Below are 19790 nucleotides of genomic sequence, written 5' to 3' on the forward strand. Positions count from 1 at the left end.
AGAACTGTAGGTTACACTTACAGTGCACAATGGACGGTCAAAGACATGTGACATCTGAAGCAGAGTAGCTTAATGTGCCGTATAAACACTACATTCTAAAGTTTGCTGTTTTATTCAATTAAGCATTTAAAATGTCATGGTATATCGTTCTGTGTAACAATATAACATGGACAATTTCATTTAAACAAAGCTTTTTCGTTATTAAAAATGTGCCTTAAAAAATATATCCACAAATGGATAGCCTACTCTCATAAGTGTTTAAACACTAACGTCTGTTCGGAAATCCGGATTTTCGATTAACCATGACCATCCCCAGAGATCTACCATAGTGACATCTGCTGGTCAATAAATAGCAACGTGTGAATACAAGACGGAAGCTATTTATTTGTTGATTAAAACTCCATGGAGCAGCGGTAAGCCATTATCTGAAGTAGCCTAGAATCAGTTGGAATACCAGGTTCGCATCTTACATCATGCATCCCTTTTTCGCCTTCTAGTTTAATATTTTTCAAAAAACAGAATCTATAGCATTATTTAGGATGCTTATTAAGACAGAAGCTTATACTATACTAAATAAAACAAATGATTTGAACAACAGTGCAGAAAGTGTGGTTTCACATTAAAAAAAATCTAAATAGTGTGTATTTTTAATGGGATTCACCCTCACGTCCCTGAATATTCCATAGTTCCCTACTCTGCTAAACTACCGGTCAGGTGAAACAGTTTGTACAAAATCCTAACTAGATTTGTAAGTACAGTGTCCAGTAGGGGTCGGTGTTTGAAAGCAGCTTGGAATCGAAAGAAAGCACCGGAACCACGGCAAAATCATTGGGATCTCGCATTTTCCAACACACGGTTTGAAAAAGCATGTGATCAAACTAAGCTTCGGAAGTCATTACTTCTGATAAAGTGATACACACATCGGCACACTGCTTCGAAGATAGTTGCTTAGCGATTTCGAGACATGCCTCGGAGCTCCGGTATCAAATGTAACATCACTAGAATCCAGCCAGAGTGAGGATATCCAACATGTTTTGTTATTTTTTATATAACCCACAAACTGCATTCAGAATGACTGCCAGACTGGGACAACTACGAAATGAAACGACCTAAACTGGAACAACCATTTCAGTAACAGGTGCAAAAGTCCAAGTAACAGATTGGATTAGTTTAGAAAGATGTATGTTATTAATATTTGAATAGCATGAGATTAATTGTAAAAATCAATAGATTAGGCTAGGAAATATGACAATGATGGGCGTGGTTTTGGTTTAACACTGGTAATTAACACCAGCACTGGGGTTATTTTACACCAACAAATGTTAATTTAACACTCACATAGTTAATTTAACCCCTGAATCTACACTAGAAATGTTACACTGAAAACTCAACACTAGGTAATACTGGCCAATTTGCAGTGCAGATTTTGGCGAGAGTGAAACCTCTCACTTCGCAATCCTTCAACAGAAGAACGACTACAGATAACAACCAGACGCTACTTTGGTACAAGTCGTACCAACAGGGACCACTTCAAACCTGCCATGGGTTAAGAGAGGAAAAAAGCCATGTTCTGTTCTGATACCATAACAAACGTAGACCTTCATAATCATAACTACTGTAGGCTATACAGATTCCAAACCTTTGAATAAAATACAGTTGAAGTCGGAAGTTTACATACACTTAGGTTGGAGTCAATAAAACTCGTTTTTCAACCACTCCACAAATCTCTTGTTAACAAACAATAGTTATGGCAAGTCGGTTAGGAGATCTACTTTGTGCATGACACAAGTAATTTTCCTACAATTGTTTATAGAGAGATTATTTCACTTATTATTCACTGTATCACAATTCCAGTGGGTCAGAAGTTTACATACAGTAAGTTGACTGTGCCTTTAAACAGCATGGAAAATTCCAGAACATGATGTCATGGCTTTAGAAGCTTCTGATAGGCTAATTGACATCATTTGAGTCATTTGGAGGTGTACCTGTGGATGTATTTCAAGGCCTACCTTCAAACTCAGTGTCTCTTTGCTTGACATCATGGGAAAATCAAAAGAAATCAGCCAAAACCTCAGGAAAAAAATTGGAGACCTCCACAAGTCTGGTTCATCCTTGGGAGAAATTTCCAAATGCCTGAAGGTACATTAATCTGTTCAAACAATAGTATGCAAGTATAAACACCATGGGACCACGCAGCCATCATACCGCTCAGGAAGGAGAAGCGTTCTGTCTTCTAGAGATGAACGTACTTTGGTGCGAAAAGTGCAAATCAATTCCAGAACAACAGCAAAGGACCTTGTGAAGATGCTGAAGGAAACAGGTTCAAAAGTATCTGTATCCACAGTAAAAACGAGTCCTATATCGACATAACCCGAAAGGCCGCTCAGCAAGGAAGAAGCCACTGCTCCAAAACCGCCATAAAAAAAGTCAGACTACGGTTTGCAACTGCACATGGGGACAAAGATCGTACTTTTTGGAGAAATGTCCTCTGGTCTGATGAAACAAAAATAGAAATGTTTGGCCATAATGACCATTGTTATGTTTGGAGGGAAAAGAGGCTTGCAAGCTGAAGAACACCATCCCAACCGTGAAGCACAGGGGTGGCAGCATCATGTTGTGGGTGTGCTTTGCTGCAGGAGGGACTGGTGCACTTCACAAAATACATACCATCATGAGAAAGGAAAAGTACGTGGATATATTGAAGCAACATCTCAAGACATCAGTCAGGAAGTTAAAGCTTGGTCGCAAATGGGTCTTCCAAATGGACAATGACCCCAAGCATACTTCCAAAGCTGTGGCAGAATGGCTTAAGGACAACAAAGTCAAGGTCTTGGAGTGGCCATCACAAAGCCCTGACCTCAATCCTATAGACAATTTGTGGGCAGAATTGAAAAAGCGTGTGCGAGCAAGGAGGCCTACAAACCTGACTCAGTTACACCAGCTCTGTCAGGAGGAATGGGCCAAAATTCACCCAATTTATTGTGGGAAGCTTGTGGAAGGCTAACCGAAACGTTTGACCCAAGTTAAACAATTTAAAGGCAATGCTACCAAATACGAATTAAGTGTATGTAAACTTCTGACCCACTGGGAATGTGATGAATGAAATAAAAGCTGAAATAAATCATTCTCTCTACTATTATTCTGACATTTCACATTCTTAAAATAAAGTGGTGATCCTAACTGACCTATGACAGGGATTTTTTTAAACTGAGTTTAAATGTATTTGGCTAAGGTGTACGTAAAATTCCGACTTCAACTGTATGTTTATATGTAGGTATGACAGAGTAACAGAGGCAGAGAGGACGGAGTATATGTATTGGTCTGTAAAGTGAATCAAAATCCCAGCATCTGTAAGCATTTACAGTAGCATAGCATGTCACACTAATGAACTAACCCTAGCCCATAGAGCAGACAATGTCAAGCTGTTCTCACACATGAAAGAGGTCATGTTGGGACTCACCAATTAACACGCAAATAAACTGCCAGACTCACTAACAACTACATTAGACTGGAGACCTTTAGAAGCTGACACTGCATTACTTTGTGTAGTCTACAATATGTCCATAAAGACACACACACACGCATGCACATACACAACACACATACACACATGCACGCACACATACATATTGGGTACACACACACATATACAGCCCGCGGCTTGTGGTTGGGATGAATGAGTCAATGTCCGACTCATGCTATCAGTCACTAAACAGAGACAAGCACACCTGCCTTCAGCAAGGGTCGAATCTATTTAGAGTTGCGATTTGAGTATCTAACACAAAGCTCACTCTGTTTGTGAAGGGGTAAATGTTTGTCCTGGTACTGGTATGCAGAACTCGTGCTGAACTTCTTGTATCTCAACAATCGACAGCAGGACAAATTTAGAAACATACACAATCTTAGATCCTTTAGGTGACTAAGTCGCTTTGGATAAAAGCATCTGCTAAATGGCACATATTATATTATTATTATTATTATTATTGCTACGTGTCAGTGCACAGTTCATTAAAAAGTCCATAATATATTTATTTTTCATAGGATAGGGGAGCAGATTAAAAAAACAACCCTTTTAGATAATTATCTGAAGGCAGAAACTCATGAGTCTGAAATGTTTGTTCCCCTTGAATAATTTAAAAACCACATAACCGCCATTTCCTGAACTTTTCTCGTAAGCAACCGACATACATATTTAATTCCAAATGTAGTGTCCCTTTCCCCTCTAAAACCCTAGACAAATCGAGATCCTCTATATAGGTTCCTCACCTATAAAATGGAATTACTCACAATTGCACAATAACAGAAACCAAATCCACCCTCTTACATTTCATGTTATTTTTAACATTTTATGTGGAATCCATAAAGTTACAGTTCATTTATGGTCAAATTAAATCAAATCAAATTGTATTTGTCACATGCGCCAAATACAACAGGTGTAGACCTTACAGTGAAATGCTTACTTACAAGCCCTTAATTAACCAACAATGCTTTAAGAAGTTAAGAAGAAAAAAAGTATTAAGTAAAAAATAGATAAGTAAAAAATAGAAAATAAAAAGTTACAAAAAATTAAACAGCAGCAGTAAAATAACAATAGCGAGGCTATATACAGGGGGTACCGGTACAGAGTCAATGTGCAGGGAGCACCGGTTAGTCGAGGTAATTGAGGTAATATATACATGAAGGTAGAGTTAAGGAAACCAGATTGTGAGAACACAGTCTGACTTTTTAAGATCTTAAATTTACAACTGAAACACTATATGTCGATGACAGTTAGATATAAAAACAACACCAGTTGAAAACTATATGATCAGTTGTAGCATGGTAAACATTCCCGTGGTCTCTCTTGTCTTCTCTCTCCCCTCTTCGTTTTTTAAACGTTTTTTATTTTACCTTTATTTAACCAGGTAGGCAAGGTGAGAACAAGTTCTCATTTACAATTGCGACCTGGCCAAGATAAAGCAAAGCAGTTCGACACATACAACAACAGAGTTACACATGGAGTAAAACAAACACACAGTCAATAAATAATACAGTAGAAAAATAAGTCTATATACAATGTGAGAAAATTAGGTGAGATAAGGGAGGTAAAGGCAAAAAAGGCCATGGTGGCGAAGTAAATACAATATAACAAGTAAAAAGATAATAATAATAAAAATGTATATGCCAGCTTCTCTCTTCCTTTGGCTCTCCATCCTTTCTGACTCTCTCGCTCACATTTTTTTTACCTTCTGAGACAGCACCTGTCCTTCTGGTATTCATCAATGTAACATAGCTATTAAAAGCTTTTTACCACCATCATTTATTACCACATGGTGTGATCCAAGGACACCCCCAAAAGAGTCCATACTTATGCTACGTTCACGATGAAGTGGAAAGGTGGTATTTACCACATACGACTGGGAAAAATCCACTTGAACGCCCTTCCAACTTGTAACTACTAGTGGGAAAATCATCAATCATCCCTGAACTCCGACTTCTCCCACAACTGACCTCTGACGTCACCTACTAAAGAAATGACCTCGATAACAGCATTTTCTGCAGTTAAATGTAACAAAACATTATTTATAAAAAGCTATCAATTAATATGTGTGGCGGCTTAGGAAAACGCTAAACTTTTAATTCTTTATATCTCTGAAAACTACCAACTGTCCCAAATCCAGATTTTTTTTAAATCACTGAGATAGCTTTATCAGAACCCGAGTTATGAGCTTGTAAAGTTGACTTCAGCCAAAATGTTTAAACTGAGAAAATGGCAATGAAAGATTCCTTTAAGTTTATTTCTAATTCCATTGAGACAAATGAGAGAAAAACACCAACACTCAGCATGCTTGTTTCAAAAGAGATTGTCACTATACTTATTATTTTTAAAACAGCAACTGCTGGTATTATTTGCATTAAATAATCAAATTGTTATACGTATGAGATGATCAACGAAGGGGCTATGAGTTAATGAAAAATGAAAAATAATGAACGACATGGAAGGTGTTTCCAAGACACCCTAGTGGAGTGGAACTGACCTTCAATGGAGTTACATTATTTTCCAGAGAATGCATAGAGCCCTGAGTTGATTATCCCTTTTATACTGTACCATGGCTATAATTTAACACATTTGCCACTAGAAATGGTTATTTGACAGTAGAACTGTATTCAACAATCACCAATAAATTAGCTAGCAAATTAGTAGTTGCCTTGATAACCAAACAAACAGACTTGCTACAGTAGTTTAGCTAACCAAACCATCAGTCCTAGCTTGCTATTATGAAAATCGAATTCAACAATGCCAATAATGTTTTTAATACAACTTTTCATTCAAAAGCAGCTCAAACAGAACATGTCAGAACCGTCAACAACAAATTCTTAAAAAGAAAAACAGTAGAGAAAGACCTGTTTGATTTGGCTATATACAACACTGGAAGGCATGAAAGATGGCAAAAATAATGATCATTTAAATTCAGCTTGCAGGAATGGATACTGGAACGAGTTGCCCATGTTTCTCCTGGTCATGGAGACAATCTCATCTGCTGAGAGATTAGATTCATTTGTCATTTAGGAAAAGTAAAAACAATACAAATACTCACAATAAATATAACTGTGGAGAGGCAAGGAAAATAGTATAGTAATAGTGAGAAAAAGCCAATAAAGTGACTGAGTAGTTTTGTGTGTTGACTGATACCTGGTTTTGTTGAAGGCCCGGATGACAATGTGAAAGGATTTATTTCATATTGATAATAATGAATTTGACTCTCTATGACAAACATACAAACAAAGAGATCTCTAAAACATTCAGACAAAAACTACCAGGTCATAATTCTTACCTTAGCTGAATGCTCAATGGTGACAGCCACCTCAGATCCAGCTCTGGCCACCAGAACCATGAGCCGGTCCATTCCCTTCACCATCTTACCCTGGGGGGGGGGGACATGTTTCAGTGCTTTATCAGTCTTATTTATTTGGGTCCACAATAAAGTAAATTGTCATGGAGACAACTGTTTTAAAACAAAGTGGCTCTATTCCTGTTCAAACCTTTGTGTGTCTCTAATCTGTATCTCGCTTTCAATGAATTAACATGAACTTGTTAGCTAGCTAACTTGTTGTGTGGGATATAGGGATGAAAAATACCATGGCACTGAAAATAGTGAGTAAAACGTTTAGGCTAATGTTAGCTATACCAGCATGTCTTCAAACCTGTCTTCAGTGGTATTCACTCCAACAACATTGGCCATAGCTTACCTTAAACAAATACAAAGTAGATGCAGGTAGTGAAGGCCTGATAGTTTATAAAGTCTAGGTAATGCATTGTGTACTTACAGTAACTAACTAGCTAGCTAATTAACTAGCGTAACATACCTTGCTCGTCAGTGAAGATGCTTTCTCATCTCTCCACTCATGATGAGGTGACAGACGATTGTAAAATAATCCTTGATTACCGGTAATTCAGCGCATACTGGCAGCTTTGCTCAAAGTAATGACAACTAACTATGTAAATCAAACAACAAGCAATGTCGCTATTTTTCGGAAAAGTCAGCTGTCAGCTGATTACAACTAGAAAATGGGAAGATGGCGTACGTGTGCTACGATGACAGGAACCCAATCCCAATTACACCCCTTCTTACCTGGGCACTCATTCACACCCCCTCAAATATTAAAAGCAGTGGATTGTTGTACCTGTGTTGGTAGATAATTCATCTACACCTATCCAATGCTTTTACATCTTGAGGGGAGTAAAGGTGATTGACCAGGGCTAGCAAGAAATTGAATACGGCTCAAAATGACAGAAAAATGATAGCAAGATTACAACAAGTTTTAGGATACTGCAATACTGTTAATATATTTGGATCACTTTTCATGTCATTTTGGCCAGCTAATAGGCCTACCCACTGATCAAGCAACACCGGAAGAAAGTGCGGACCTCTTTTATGAACATTTGGCTTTTGCTCCAGGTCTACGGCTACTTGTAGACAAAATGAAAATCTGACCCACTTGTATTGATAACTACATTGATTGTAAATTACAACTTTATACTACTACATTACTAACTAGCTAGCTAATTATTCTGTGTCTAAATCAGCTGATTCCATTCATCTGTAGCATGTTAGGCTATCTTGAATGGACCAAGTCAGCTGTGACACTCTGGGAAGTTTGAGATGTAAAAAAAACTTGGAAATTAACCATTTTCCTTAAGTAATCATACAATATTGTTATATTACAATAAAGTAAAGGATTTAAAGTATCCAAAACAACCAAAATCGCAAATTCCACAGAAACGGAATTTCATTGCGTTTGGCTTTTTCCCCAGCAAAAACTCAATGCGACATCTGACGGGTTCTTGTAGGAACTGTAGGAACTATGTAGGAACTATAATTTATTTACAAGCATGATAGCTGTACTTTTAGTTTATGTTTGATGCAGATTGTTGGCCATTAGCTAACCTGCATTTCTAAATGAGTTCAAAGCACGTGAATGCATCCAACTGGTATTTATGACTTCACAACTGGTAATTACCACCTTCCCACATGGTTATGAACGCAGCATTAGCACATTCCGGGAGCAGCTTTCACACCTGTGTATGACCACACCCACTGTAACCCACCTGGGGTATGAAGCATAGCACTGAGGTCATAAGGTCATCCCTTTGGTAACAATGACACTGCTGCCCTGGGGTGACCTAATAGACCACTGACTGATTGAGCTGTGTTCCTTACATAGTCATTGATGGAGAGGCGGGGTGTGTGTGTGTGTGTGTGTGTGTGTGTGTGTGTGTGTGTGTGTGTGTGTGTGTGTGTGTGTGTGTGTGTGTGTGTGTGTGTGAGAGAGAGAGGGGCAGGGGAAAGAGAATGAGAGGGTCTGAGTGAGAGATAGAAGGAAATGAACAAGAAAGGGAAAGAGTAGCTAAGGGCAAAAGGAAGAGATGGAAGGAAAGTACTTTCTCCCAAGAGAGCAGCTGTGAAATCGCAGTGTTACAGTTGGTGAGAGATGCCATTCGCCTGGAGTGACAGAGAGGACTGTTGTGTAACAGCAAGGTTCCCTTGGCGTGACATCAACAAAGGGACAGAGGGGGACAGAGGGGAGGGGGACAGGGGGGGAAAATGTCGTAGTCAATTATCACACTATTTTACTCACCGGTGAGATGTCGTGTAGGCCTAAGTGTTCTGTACAGTCTACTGTACACTGGGTAACACAGCATTTGTCCGATTTTATAATGGGAGTCACGTTAAAAAGGAACTCTACTGTATAGTCCTACAGTACATGCCTGAAGTCAAGAAAAGGACAGACAACCCAGTCAGTGACCTCCATGGTAATGCCCCATTAAAGTGCATATGGGAACTCTGAAATGTCCGACTTGCTAACTGGTTGTAGTTAAACACGTGCCGCGTTCAACGAATTACCAAGTCGGAAATGTATGAGTTTCCTAGTTCCGACTATCAGGGAACGCACTACAGCATCAAGCTCGGTCATGTCCACGGTCTCTTATCAGCCAAACTAAACAAAGAGACTCCATTTTGATCAATTGTCTTTGAGAAGTCCATAACCCTGTTTGCACAAGCTCCCAACATGCCCCTGGGGATTACAAGATGTAGCAGATGAAATGTCAGGGACATCATGAACTTGTCTCCAAACATGAAGACTTTTCACTGTAAGAAATGTTTAGGTTTCTTTAAGCTCTGCAAGTTTCCCTGCCTCTGGTGCATCTTCACCTGGCTCGCTGTGAGAACATCTATAAGAAAGTCATGAGTCACTTTCGCCACATAGACACAGAGAAAGGAGAGAGAAGCCGAGGCAAACATACAAAGAGACTCTTTCCTGTCTAGATTATAGCCTTTGTCCTGTTCATTTTCCATGAGACATTAATGACCACTTAAGAGTCAGCTATCTAACACTAAACCCACACAAGAGTCAGATCATTTCCATACTACCATGTCTAGACCTCCCCAACCTTTATAAATACCTTACACTACCTCAGGTTTACTTCATTTCTATTCTGAAACTCTCTGAAGACAATAGAGAATCAGCTCCCTGACAACATCAATATGGACTAACACAGCAAACAGACAGTAACCAACAGCAGTCTTCCCTTCCACAGATGACACACTTGGTAACTGTCCAGGTCTCTACACAACACAGCCCAGGAAAGTGGCACGCCATGAGCAGCAAACAAACCATGGATCAGGAGTAGCAGAATGAATGGATGAAAAAGAAGGATAGAGGGGTGAAAGTGAAGTCTGAGAGGAAGGGAGAGACAGGAAAGTGATTATTGAGAGAAGGTGAGGAGGAAATAAAGACAATTCAGAGAAGGGGGGACTATGCAGTCTTAGTCGCTGTGGCACTGGGAGGTTAAAAAAAAACAGCAAAAGGCAGAAACCCACAGCAAAGACAGAAGTTTCCCAGGGAATGGAACACACGATTGAAACCATTGATACAGATGACCGCTTAATTCATAACAGCTCACAGAAAGGGATGGAATGAGACAGACAGACAGACGGACGGAAAGACAGACAGACAGACAGACAGACAGGAAAATAGAGAACATAGCAGGGAGAAAGAGAGTGAGAAAAAACGAAAGAGAGAAAAAACAGAGGGAGAGGAGGGGCTTTGCACAGCAAATTAAAGTTGTCTCATTGGGATCTGGTCGCAATATTTGTCATGGTAGCACGCCAGTGACAGATAATAGCAGGGGAAACAACAGGATGTTGGCAGAGTTGTTCTCAGATGGGCCAGTGTGGCTCAACCCGGGCAGGCAGGTGTGGGGTGGGATGTGGTGGCTGATGCTGAGGCTTCCTCTGACATTGTTAAACCGCTGCCAGGGACAGGGTGGTGGTGGTAACTAACTGGTGCTTTCTGACTCATCACATTTCCCCCATGCTAGTCTCTTTGATGTGGTGGAATGAAACAGCGTAGGAATCTTAGCTGTTTTTGATATACTCCAAACTTCCTGCAAAATCCTGACAACAATTTCAGTCACGACATAAAGTACATGGATATTGCAGATAGTTTGGAGTATAAGCTACAACAGCTAAGATTCCTGCACTGTTCCATTTCAGCACATCAAAGAGAATAGCATGGGGAAAATGAGACCACCTGAGAACAACTATCTGCCAGCATATAGGCCTGGCTGTAGTTTTCCTTACTATTACTTAAATAGGGTGGGGTGGGCCTGCTGCATTGTCCCCAGCCTGATATCAAATGGCTACAATTTATTTCAAAATAACATTTTAATGGACCTTTGGAAATAAACCTCTTGAAATAAACACCAGTGGCACCAGTTCCCAACATGGGTAGACACGTAAGGGGCCCAGCTCTTCAGTGTGAAATATCTTATTTTTAAGACTTTTACACAAAGTGTGAAATATCTAATGTCGCCAAGCAGACAAAGTCAACGCTTATGTCATCACCTGAGTCAAACACCGCACCTACTCTATATTCACAGTAACTGTATGCCACAGAATACGATACCAATGTAGAAAGAACATAGGCTGATACTTGATCAAAGACATCCTGTTCTTTTAAATTAACAGGAGGGTCGTTCCACGAAATGAGTTGGTGGGATTTAATAAAAAAATGTAACTTAATTTTAACATTCAAAGCTGGTTTTATGCAACAGGGATGGGCAATTGAATGCAAACTTCACCCCCCAAAAATGTAGTAGTTCAAACATTTCTAGCCTGTCTATACATGGTAACAGGGTTGACGTGTTATGCTCGACCCATTTAGTTTTCCATTAAAAAACACCAGAAAATTGCCAAAAAGAGTAGAACCAGCTCATCTGCTTTTACACTATGATGATTTGACTATTAGAGATTCAATGTTTCTTCGTTTTGTTATGTTTTTAAAAAGGAACAGTTTCACCAAATTAAAACAATAGTTCAGTTCAAGTAAAAGGGGTGACCCTAAAATGAGGGACAGTTTGAATCACATTAAATAAATAACTTCGAAATGACTTCGTCAAAGCAACAAAATACCTAGGGCTTTACAATGAAACTTGAAGAAATGTTGGGGTTAAGTGGGTTAAAATCTTCAGAGATGTCACAGAGAGTGCACAGAGGGGCAGAAAATCTGAATTTCGGCCCTTTAGCATGTCTTTATTCATATAAAAAAAAATTATTAATTGAATTGTCCATGTGATCTATATTAAAGGGCAACTGAAAATGGCGCCGGAGGAGATCGTTTTACGGTCTCCTAACCAATCTCCTAACCAATTGTCCTATTATGTGGGGTTTTTTCGCGATATTTGTAAATGATTTTGTACATAATGTTTCTGCAATCACATCTTATGGAAGAAAAGAGCTTCTGGATATCAGGACAGTGATCACTCACCTCGGATTAGACAAAGATTTCTTCTTCAACAACAACAACAACAGCAGCAAGCAGGACTCACACGATATTCTCCAAACACCCAACAGGGCAGACATCCCAATTATTCGCAAAAGGAAGCGACGCAGAGGAAGAAGAGCCGGATGCCTCATCTGGACACGCAGAAGACAACTAGGAAAGCTGCCGTTACCATCAATATTACTCGCCAACGTGCAATCATTAGACAATAAACTAGACGAGGTAAGATCACGAATATCCTACCAACGGGACATCAAAAACGGTAATATACTATGCTTCACGGAATTGTGGCTGAATGACGACATGGATATTCAGCTAGCGGGTGTAACGATTTTCGTTGGTCCTTTGGAGGACCAAAGTGCAGTGTGGTACATATCCATAATACTTTGAATCAAGAATGAATACACAAACAAAAACGATAAACAAACAGTTCTGACAGGTGCAACAAACGCTAACCAGAAAATAACTACCCACAACTCATAGTGGGAAAAAAGGCAACCTAAGTATGGTTCTCAATTAGACAATGATTGACAGCTGCCTCTGATTGGGAACCATACCAGGCCAAAACCAGAAATACAAAACCTAAAACAAAAACATAGAATGCCCACCCCAACTCACGCCCTGACCAAACTAAAATAGAGACATACAAAAGGAACTAAGGTCAGGACGTGACATTACCCCCCCCCCAAAGGTGTGGACTCCGGCCGCAAAACCTAAACCCATAGGGCAGGGTCTGGGTGGGCATCTGTCCGCGGTGGCGGCTCTGGCATGGGACGTGGACCCCACTCCACCATAGTCTTGGCCCACTTAAGTGGCGGCTTTGGAGCGGCGACCCTCGTCGCCGACCTCGGACTGGGGACCCTTGCAGCGGGCCCCGGACTGAAGACCCTCGTAGAGGGGGCCTCTGGAATGAGGGGCGGCGCCTCTGGACTGAGGGGCTGCGATTCTGGCAGCTCCGGAGTGAAGGGTGACTATGGCAGCTCCGGAGTAAAGGGCGACTCTGGCAGCTCTGGAGTGAAGGGCGGTTCTGACAGCTCCCGACTGACGGGTGGCTCTGGCAGCTCCCGACTGACTGGCGGCTCTGGCAGCTCCCGACTGACGGGCGGCTCTGGCAGCTCCCGACTGACGGGCGGCTCTGGCAGCTCCAGACAGGAGGGCGGCTCTGGCAGCTCCGGACAGGAGGGAGACTCTGGCATCTCCGGACAGGAGGGAGAACCTGGAGGGAGGAGACAGAGAGACAGCCTGGTGCGTGGGGCTGCCACAGGACCCACCAGGCTGGGGAGACCTACAGGAGGTCTGTTGAGTGGAGGAGGCACCGGATAGACCGGGCTGTGGGGGAGCACTGGAACTCTGGTGCGCAGCCTTGGCATCACTCCTCCAGACTGGATGACCACTTTAGCTCGGACCCTCCAGAGTGCAGGCACAGGTTGAACCGGGCTGTGGGTGAGCACTGGAGATTTAGTGCATACCACTCGCACCTCTCCCTTGGGCTCAATGCCCACATTCGCCTGGCACGGGCGGAGCGCAGGCATAGGGTGAACTGCACCCTCCCAGCGCCCCGCAGACACAGCACGCAACGCCGGCGCAGGATACCCTGGGCCGAAATGGCGTACCGGAGACCAGACACGCTGAGCCGGCACAATACGTCCTGGCTGGATGCCCAATCTCGCATGGCACTTGCGGGGGGCTGGCCTATAGCGCACCGGGCTATGAGCGCATACCGGAGATACCGTGCTCTTGACCGCATAACACGGTGCGTGACCAGTACTGCGCTTCTTCCGGTAAGCACGGGGAGTTGGCTCAGGTCTATCGCCTGACTACGACAATCTCCCTGTGTGCCCTCCCACCAAAAAATTGGGGGCTGCCTCTCGTGCCTGTTGCGCTGCCTTACCTCATATCGCTGCCGCTCAGCTCTCGCTGCCTCCAGATCTTCTTTGGGGCGGCGATATTCCCCAGCCTGTGCCCAGGGTCCCTTGCCTTCCAGTATCTCCTCCCAAGTCCAGGAGTCCAGAACCCTCTGCTCCTGGTTACCACGCTGCTTGGTCCTTTTTTGGTGGTGGTGTAACGATTTTCATTGGTGGAAGGAAAGGAGGACCAAAGTGCAGTGTGGTACGTATCCATAATACTTTGAATCAAGAATGAAAACACGAACAAAAACAACAAAACGAACAGTTCTGACAGGTGCAACAAACACTAACCAGAAAATAACTACCCACTCCTCATAGTGGGAAAACAGGCTACCTAAGTATGGTTCTCAACCAGAGACAACAATTGACAGCTGCCTCTGATTGGGAACCATACCAGGCCAAAACCAGAAATACAAAACCTAGAACAAAAACCTAGAATGCTCACCCCAACTCACGCTCTGACCAAACTAAAATAGAGACATACAAAAGGAACTAAGGTCAGGACGTGACAGCGGGATACACGCTGCACCGTCAGGATAGAACAGCACCCTCCGGTAAGATGGGGGGGGGGGGGGGGGGGGGGGGGGGGGGGGGGGGGGGGGGGGCAGTCTGTGCATATTTTTAAACAACAGCTGGTGCACGAAATCTAAGGAAGTCTCTAGATTTTGCTCGCCTGAAGTAGAGTATATTGCGATAAACTGCAGGCCACACTACTTGCCTAGTGAGTTCTCAGCTATACTTTTCATGGCTGTTAATTTACCACCACAGACAGATGCTGGCACTAAGACCGCATTCAGTCAGCTGTATAAGGAAATAAGCAAACAGGAAACCATTCACCCAGAGGCGGAGCTCCTAGTGGCCGGAGACTTTAATGCAGGGAAACTTAAATCAGTTCTACCAAATCTCTATCAACATGTCAAATGTGCAACCAGAGGGAAAAAACATCTAGATCACCTGTACTCCACACACAGAGACGCGTACAAAGCTCTCCCTCGCCCTCCATTTGGTAAATCCGACCACAACTCTATCCTCCTGATTCCTGCTTACAAGCAAAAACTAAAGCAGGAAGCATCAGTGACTCTGTCTATAAAAACATGGTCAGATGAAGCAGATGCTAAACTACAGGTCTGCTTTGCTATCACAGACTGGAACATGTTCCGGGATTCTTCCGATGATATTGAGGAATACACCACCTCAGTCACTGGCTTTATCAATAAGTGCATTGAGGACGTCGTCCCCACAGTGACTGTACGTACATACCCCATACCGGTAAAGGGTAGAGCAGCCGCTTTCAAGTTGCGGGACTCTAACCCGGAAGTTTACAAGAAATCCCGCTATGCCCTGCGACGAACCATCAAACAGGCAAACATGTCCCTGATTGAGTCTGTAATACCAACATGCTTCAAGCAGACCACCATAGTCCCTGTGCCCAAGAACACAAAGGTAACCTGCCTAAATGACTACAGACCCGTAGCACTCACGTCCGTAGCCATGAAGTGCTTTGAAAGGCTGGTAATGGCTCACATCAACACCATTATCCCAGAAACCCTAGACCCACTCCAATTTGCATACCGCCCAAACAGATACACAGATGATGCAATCTCTATTGCACTCCCCCCTATACAAAAGGAACACCTACGTGAGAATGCTGTTCATTGACTACAGCTCAGCGTTCTACACCATAGTACCCTCAAAGCTCATCACCAAGCTAAGGATCCTGGGACTAAACACCTCCCTCTGCAACTGGATCCTGGACTTCCTGACAGGCTGCCCCCAGGTGATGAGGGTAGGTAGCAACACATCTGCCACGCTGATCCTCAACACTGGAGCTCCCCAGGGGTGTGTGCTCAGTCCCCTCCTCTACTCCCTGTTCACCCGCGACTGCATGGCAAGGCACGACTCCAACACTATCATTAAGTTTGCTGACGACACAACAGTGGTAGGCCTGATCACCGACAACGACATGACAGCCTATAGGGAGGAGGTCATAGACCTGACCGGGTGGTGCCAGAATAACAACCTATCCCTCAACGTAACCAAGACATCAACAACAAACTAGATTGGTCCAAACACACCAAGACAGTTGTGAAGAGGGCACGACAAAGCCTATTCCCCCTCAGGAAACTAAATAGATTTGGCATGGGTCCTGAGATCCTCAAAAGGTTCTACAGCTGCAACACCGAGAGCATCCTGACCGGTTGCATCACTGCCTGGTACGGCAATTGCATCACTGCCTGGTACGGCAATATTGGTGTATATTTTCTACTCAAAGGTAGACTCTGCGATATGACGTTGATGCAGAAAGTATACAGCATAGTGGGTCAATTTCCGCAACAACTAATAGCGTTAAAGCGCAAGGCTCAACTTCGCCACTGTTTTGGTTCTCTGGCTACCACACTGTAACAGTGTGAAGCGAACCAGTGCACATACGCAGATACTGTGTGTGAGAGCGAAATCTTGCATTTCGCTCATCTCAATACCTACAGTGCTGCTCGTGGCAACATAATGTCACTGAGTCTACATTGAAAATATCAAAGGGACTAATTTTGTGAAATAACCCATGACCCAATGCCTGCTTTTAGAAGGTTCTTCTCTAAGAGTTCAGGCCAGGTGCATAAAAACCTATTCACTTACTCTCTCCGTGTTTCAACTCAGCTTTTTTCTTCTTCGGATTATAAAATCTAATGAACCAGGTGATTTCAGCATTCTGATGCTGGATGCTGAGGTAATGAGATATGCTTACCCCGAAGGCTACAATTTGAGTGTGTCAGAGACTGTGAAGCAATAGAAGTAGCCTACACTGTAAAACCATGAAACATGTGACACGTTTATAACCTAAACGTCAGTGTTTAAAACTTAAACTTTAGGCATTTAGATTTGCCAATAAGTGTTGCAAGATTGCAATAATTTCCAATAAGAATGCAAGATTAAACATGATAGTCAGCTTTTTCCAGTCAGTTTCCAACCAGGAAAATACCTTTATCTCCCAAGTGTTCAGATTTTAAACACCAGTGTTTAATTTCCCATCATCCCGTTTAGAGTGCATTTAATCATTAGAAACTTGCCTTTACGGCTTTACACCCTACAGTGTTAAAACAACACCCCCAGTGTTTAGTGTTGAACCTAACCACCTTGTGCTGAATAAATATATGAGTGTGTTTAAAAGTGTTACAGCAATCTAAACACTTATGTGTTTTCATTTACATTCTAAATGCCCTGATGCATTCAAAAAGTGTTACAGACAGGTTTTTAGTTATGTTTTCAGATCCTCAACACTAGGTTTGACAGTGTAGTCTGACTGTATCAAAAACCTGATTTCAAAACAATTAGCCAGCATTTTGCACACCAGGAAGAATAGTTGCTGCCTCGGCAAAAGCTAATGGGATCCAAATAAATTTGAATTTAAAAAAATTATATGAAATAAAAAATGTACAATTTAAATCATTTGACAAGTAAACAGCAAATCAGTTGTCTGGTCTTGTTCAAGTGCTTTTGCCTCAGGGAGACTGGTGATTTGTGGTTGATTGATTGACATAGGCATATATTTCTGTGTTTAAACACCACCAGGCTAGAGCAGACATGAGTAAACCAAATAAGCATGCACCATAGAAAAGGTAGCACATTTATTAAGTGAGTAAGAACCGCGCGTAATGCATGTCCCGAACCTCTCAGCCGCAGCATCCGAGCTCACAACGGACCGCAACGACCTCACCTGGCAACCTTCCAAGTCCTCACTCACCTTTCCACTTGTTGCATAATAATCCACCCGTCTCCCCGTTCTTCCTCCACGTCTACTGCGAGTTAGTAAATTAATAGGCAAACTGTATATTCACTCTGTCACTCCAGTCCGTTGTCAGATAGCCTCCTCTGCTGCACAAAGTTTACGAAGCGTCCCGTGGCGCATGCCAGGTCCCACGAAAAGATAGTCAGTGTCGTGTTTAGTTTAGCTGTAACACAGGCAGATTGGATGGCTCAAATTGGGCAGAAACTGCAGTACTGGGAGGACAGATTTGTTCGGATGCTTGAACGAGAGTCCTGAGCAATTCCCTCGTTTTCCTTTTTTTTTGTCTCACTTTTCTCGCTCCCTCACAGTCCGGAGCTGGGGTTCGCACGCTCTACCCGCCCTCATCAGCAGCAGCCAATGGCGCGAAGACCTCGTGCGTTGATGAAATATTTGCCTCTATACCAAACCCTTTACATTGGAATAAGAGATACAGTAACAGTCAAACGTTTGGACACACCTACTCATTCAAGGGTTTTTCTTTATTTTGACTATTTTCTACATTGTAGAATAATAGTGAAGACATCAAAACTATGAAATAACCAGAGGCGATTTTAGCATGTAAATCTTAGTGGGGCATAAAATGCCAGCAAAGCCACTACACAGCACAACACTAAACAATACATTAATTGCACTGTAACGGTAACAAACGGTGCCCACAAACTGTTAGGGTCTACATAAAACTGTCCCAACAGCAGAGTCCCAACAGCAGTCCCAACATTTTACCACTGCTACTGTACACCTGGCTATCAGCAGAGCCTTGTCTGACAGCAAAACAGTTAATTCAGCCTCCTTTACTGCCTTTAAAAAAATAATCTACGGACAATTGAGATTTCTTCAGCACTTTTGAAATGTACAGCGACAGAATTCAGAACGTGGGTCATTCTTACAGTGTTCTCCCTGTACACCAAGTCAGAACCGTAGGATAAATAAAGGGGATTGAAAGCGCAGACAATGAAAGCGCTTACAATATTCAATGATTATATTTATCTAAAACAAGTTATAGGCTACATGTGCACTACCAAGTCAGAACAGTAGGTGAAATTAAGAGGGGGAAATAGACAAAATGATTAGGGTGAGGCACATTGGCTGCTAACAGCTTACTACACTTAGTATGACTTTCTTAGCTACAGTATACATACAGTACCAGTCAAAAGTTTGGACACACCTACTCATTCAAGGGTTTTTCTTTATTTTTACTATTTTCTATATTGTAGAATAATAGTGAAGACATCAAAACTATGTTAAACAAATCAAAATATATTTTATATTTGAGATTCTTCTTGACGACAGCTTTGCAAACCCTTGGCATTCTCTCAACCAGCTCCATGAGGTAGTCACCTGGAATCCATTTCAATTAACAGGTGTGCCTTGTTAAAAGTTAATTTGTGGAAATTCTTTCGTTCTTGAGCCAATTAGTTGTGTTGTGACAAGGTAGGGGTGGTATACAGAAGATAGGGTGGCGCACAATTGGCCCAGCGTCGTCCGGGTTAGGGTTTGGCCGGGGTAGGCCGTCATTATAAATAAGAATCCGTTCCTAACTGACTTGCATAGTTAAATAAAGGTTAAATAAAAATTGAAAAAATTGCCCTATTTGGTAAAAGACCAAGTCCATATTATGGCAAGAACAGCTCAAATAGGCTAAAAGAAATGACTTACTTTAAGACATGAAGGTCAGTCAGTTTATTATTTTATTTACCCCTTTTTCCTCCACAATTGGTAGTAGTTACAGTCTTGTCTCACTGCAACTCCTGTACAGACTCAGGAGAGGTGAA

General features: G+C 42.2%; 1 protein-coding gene across 5 annotated transcripts in view; it reads right to left on the reverse strand.

Annotated features, from left to right (window-relative positions):
- LOC109873286 (collagen alpha-1(VII) chain) overlaps window positions 1-18350 on the reverse strand; it is a 98805-nt gene extending 80455 nt beyond the window's left edge. For 4 of the 5 annotated variants that reach the window (XM_031822583.1, XM_031822590.1, XM_031822587.1 and 1 more), the window contains exon 1: window positions 17974-18349. The gene's annotated coding sequence lies outside the window, so the exon portion shown is untranslated. Of the gene's footprint in view, window positions 1-17973 lie in introns of all 5 variants that reach the window. The other variant, XM_031822592.1, reaches the window with a different exon arrangement.
- Between the last annotated feature and the right edge of the window lie 1440 nt (window positions 18351-19790).

This window comes from Oncorhynchus kisutch, linkage group LG1, assembly GCF_002021735.2.
Source record: "Oncorhynchus kisutch isolate 150728-3 linkage group LG1, Okis_V2, whole genome shotgun sequence".
Classification (NCBI taxonomy): domain Eukaryota; kingdom Metazoa; phylum Chordata; class Actinopteri; order Salmoniformes; family Salmonidae; genus Oncorhynchus; species Oncorhynchus kisutch.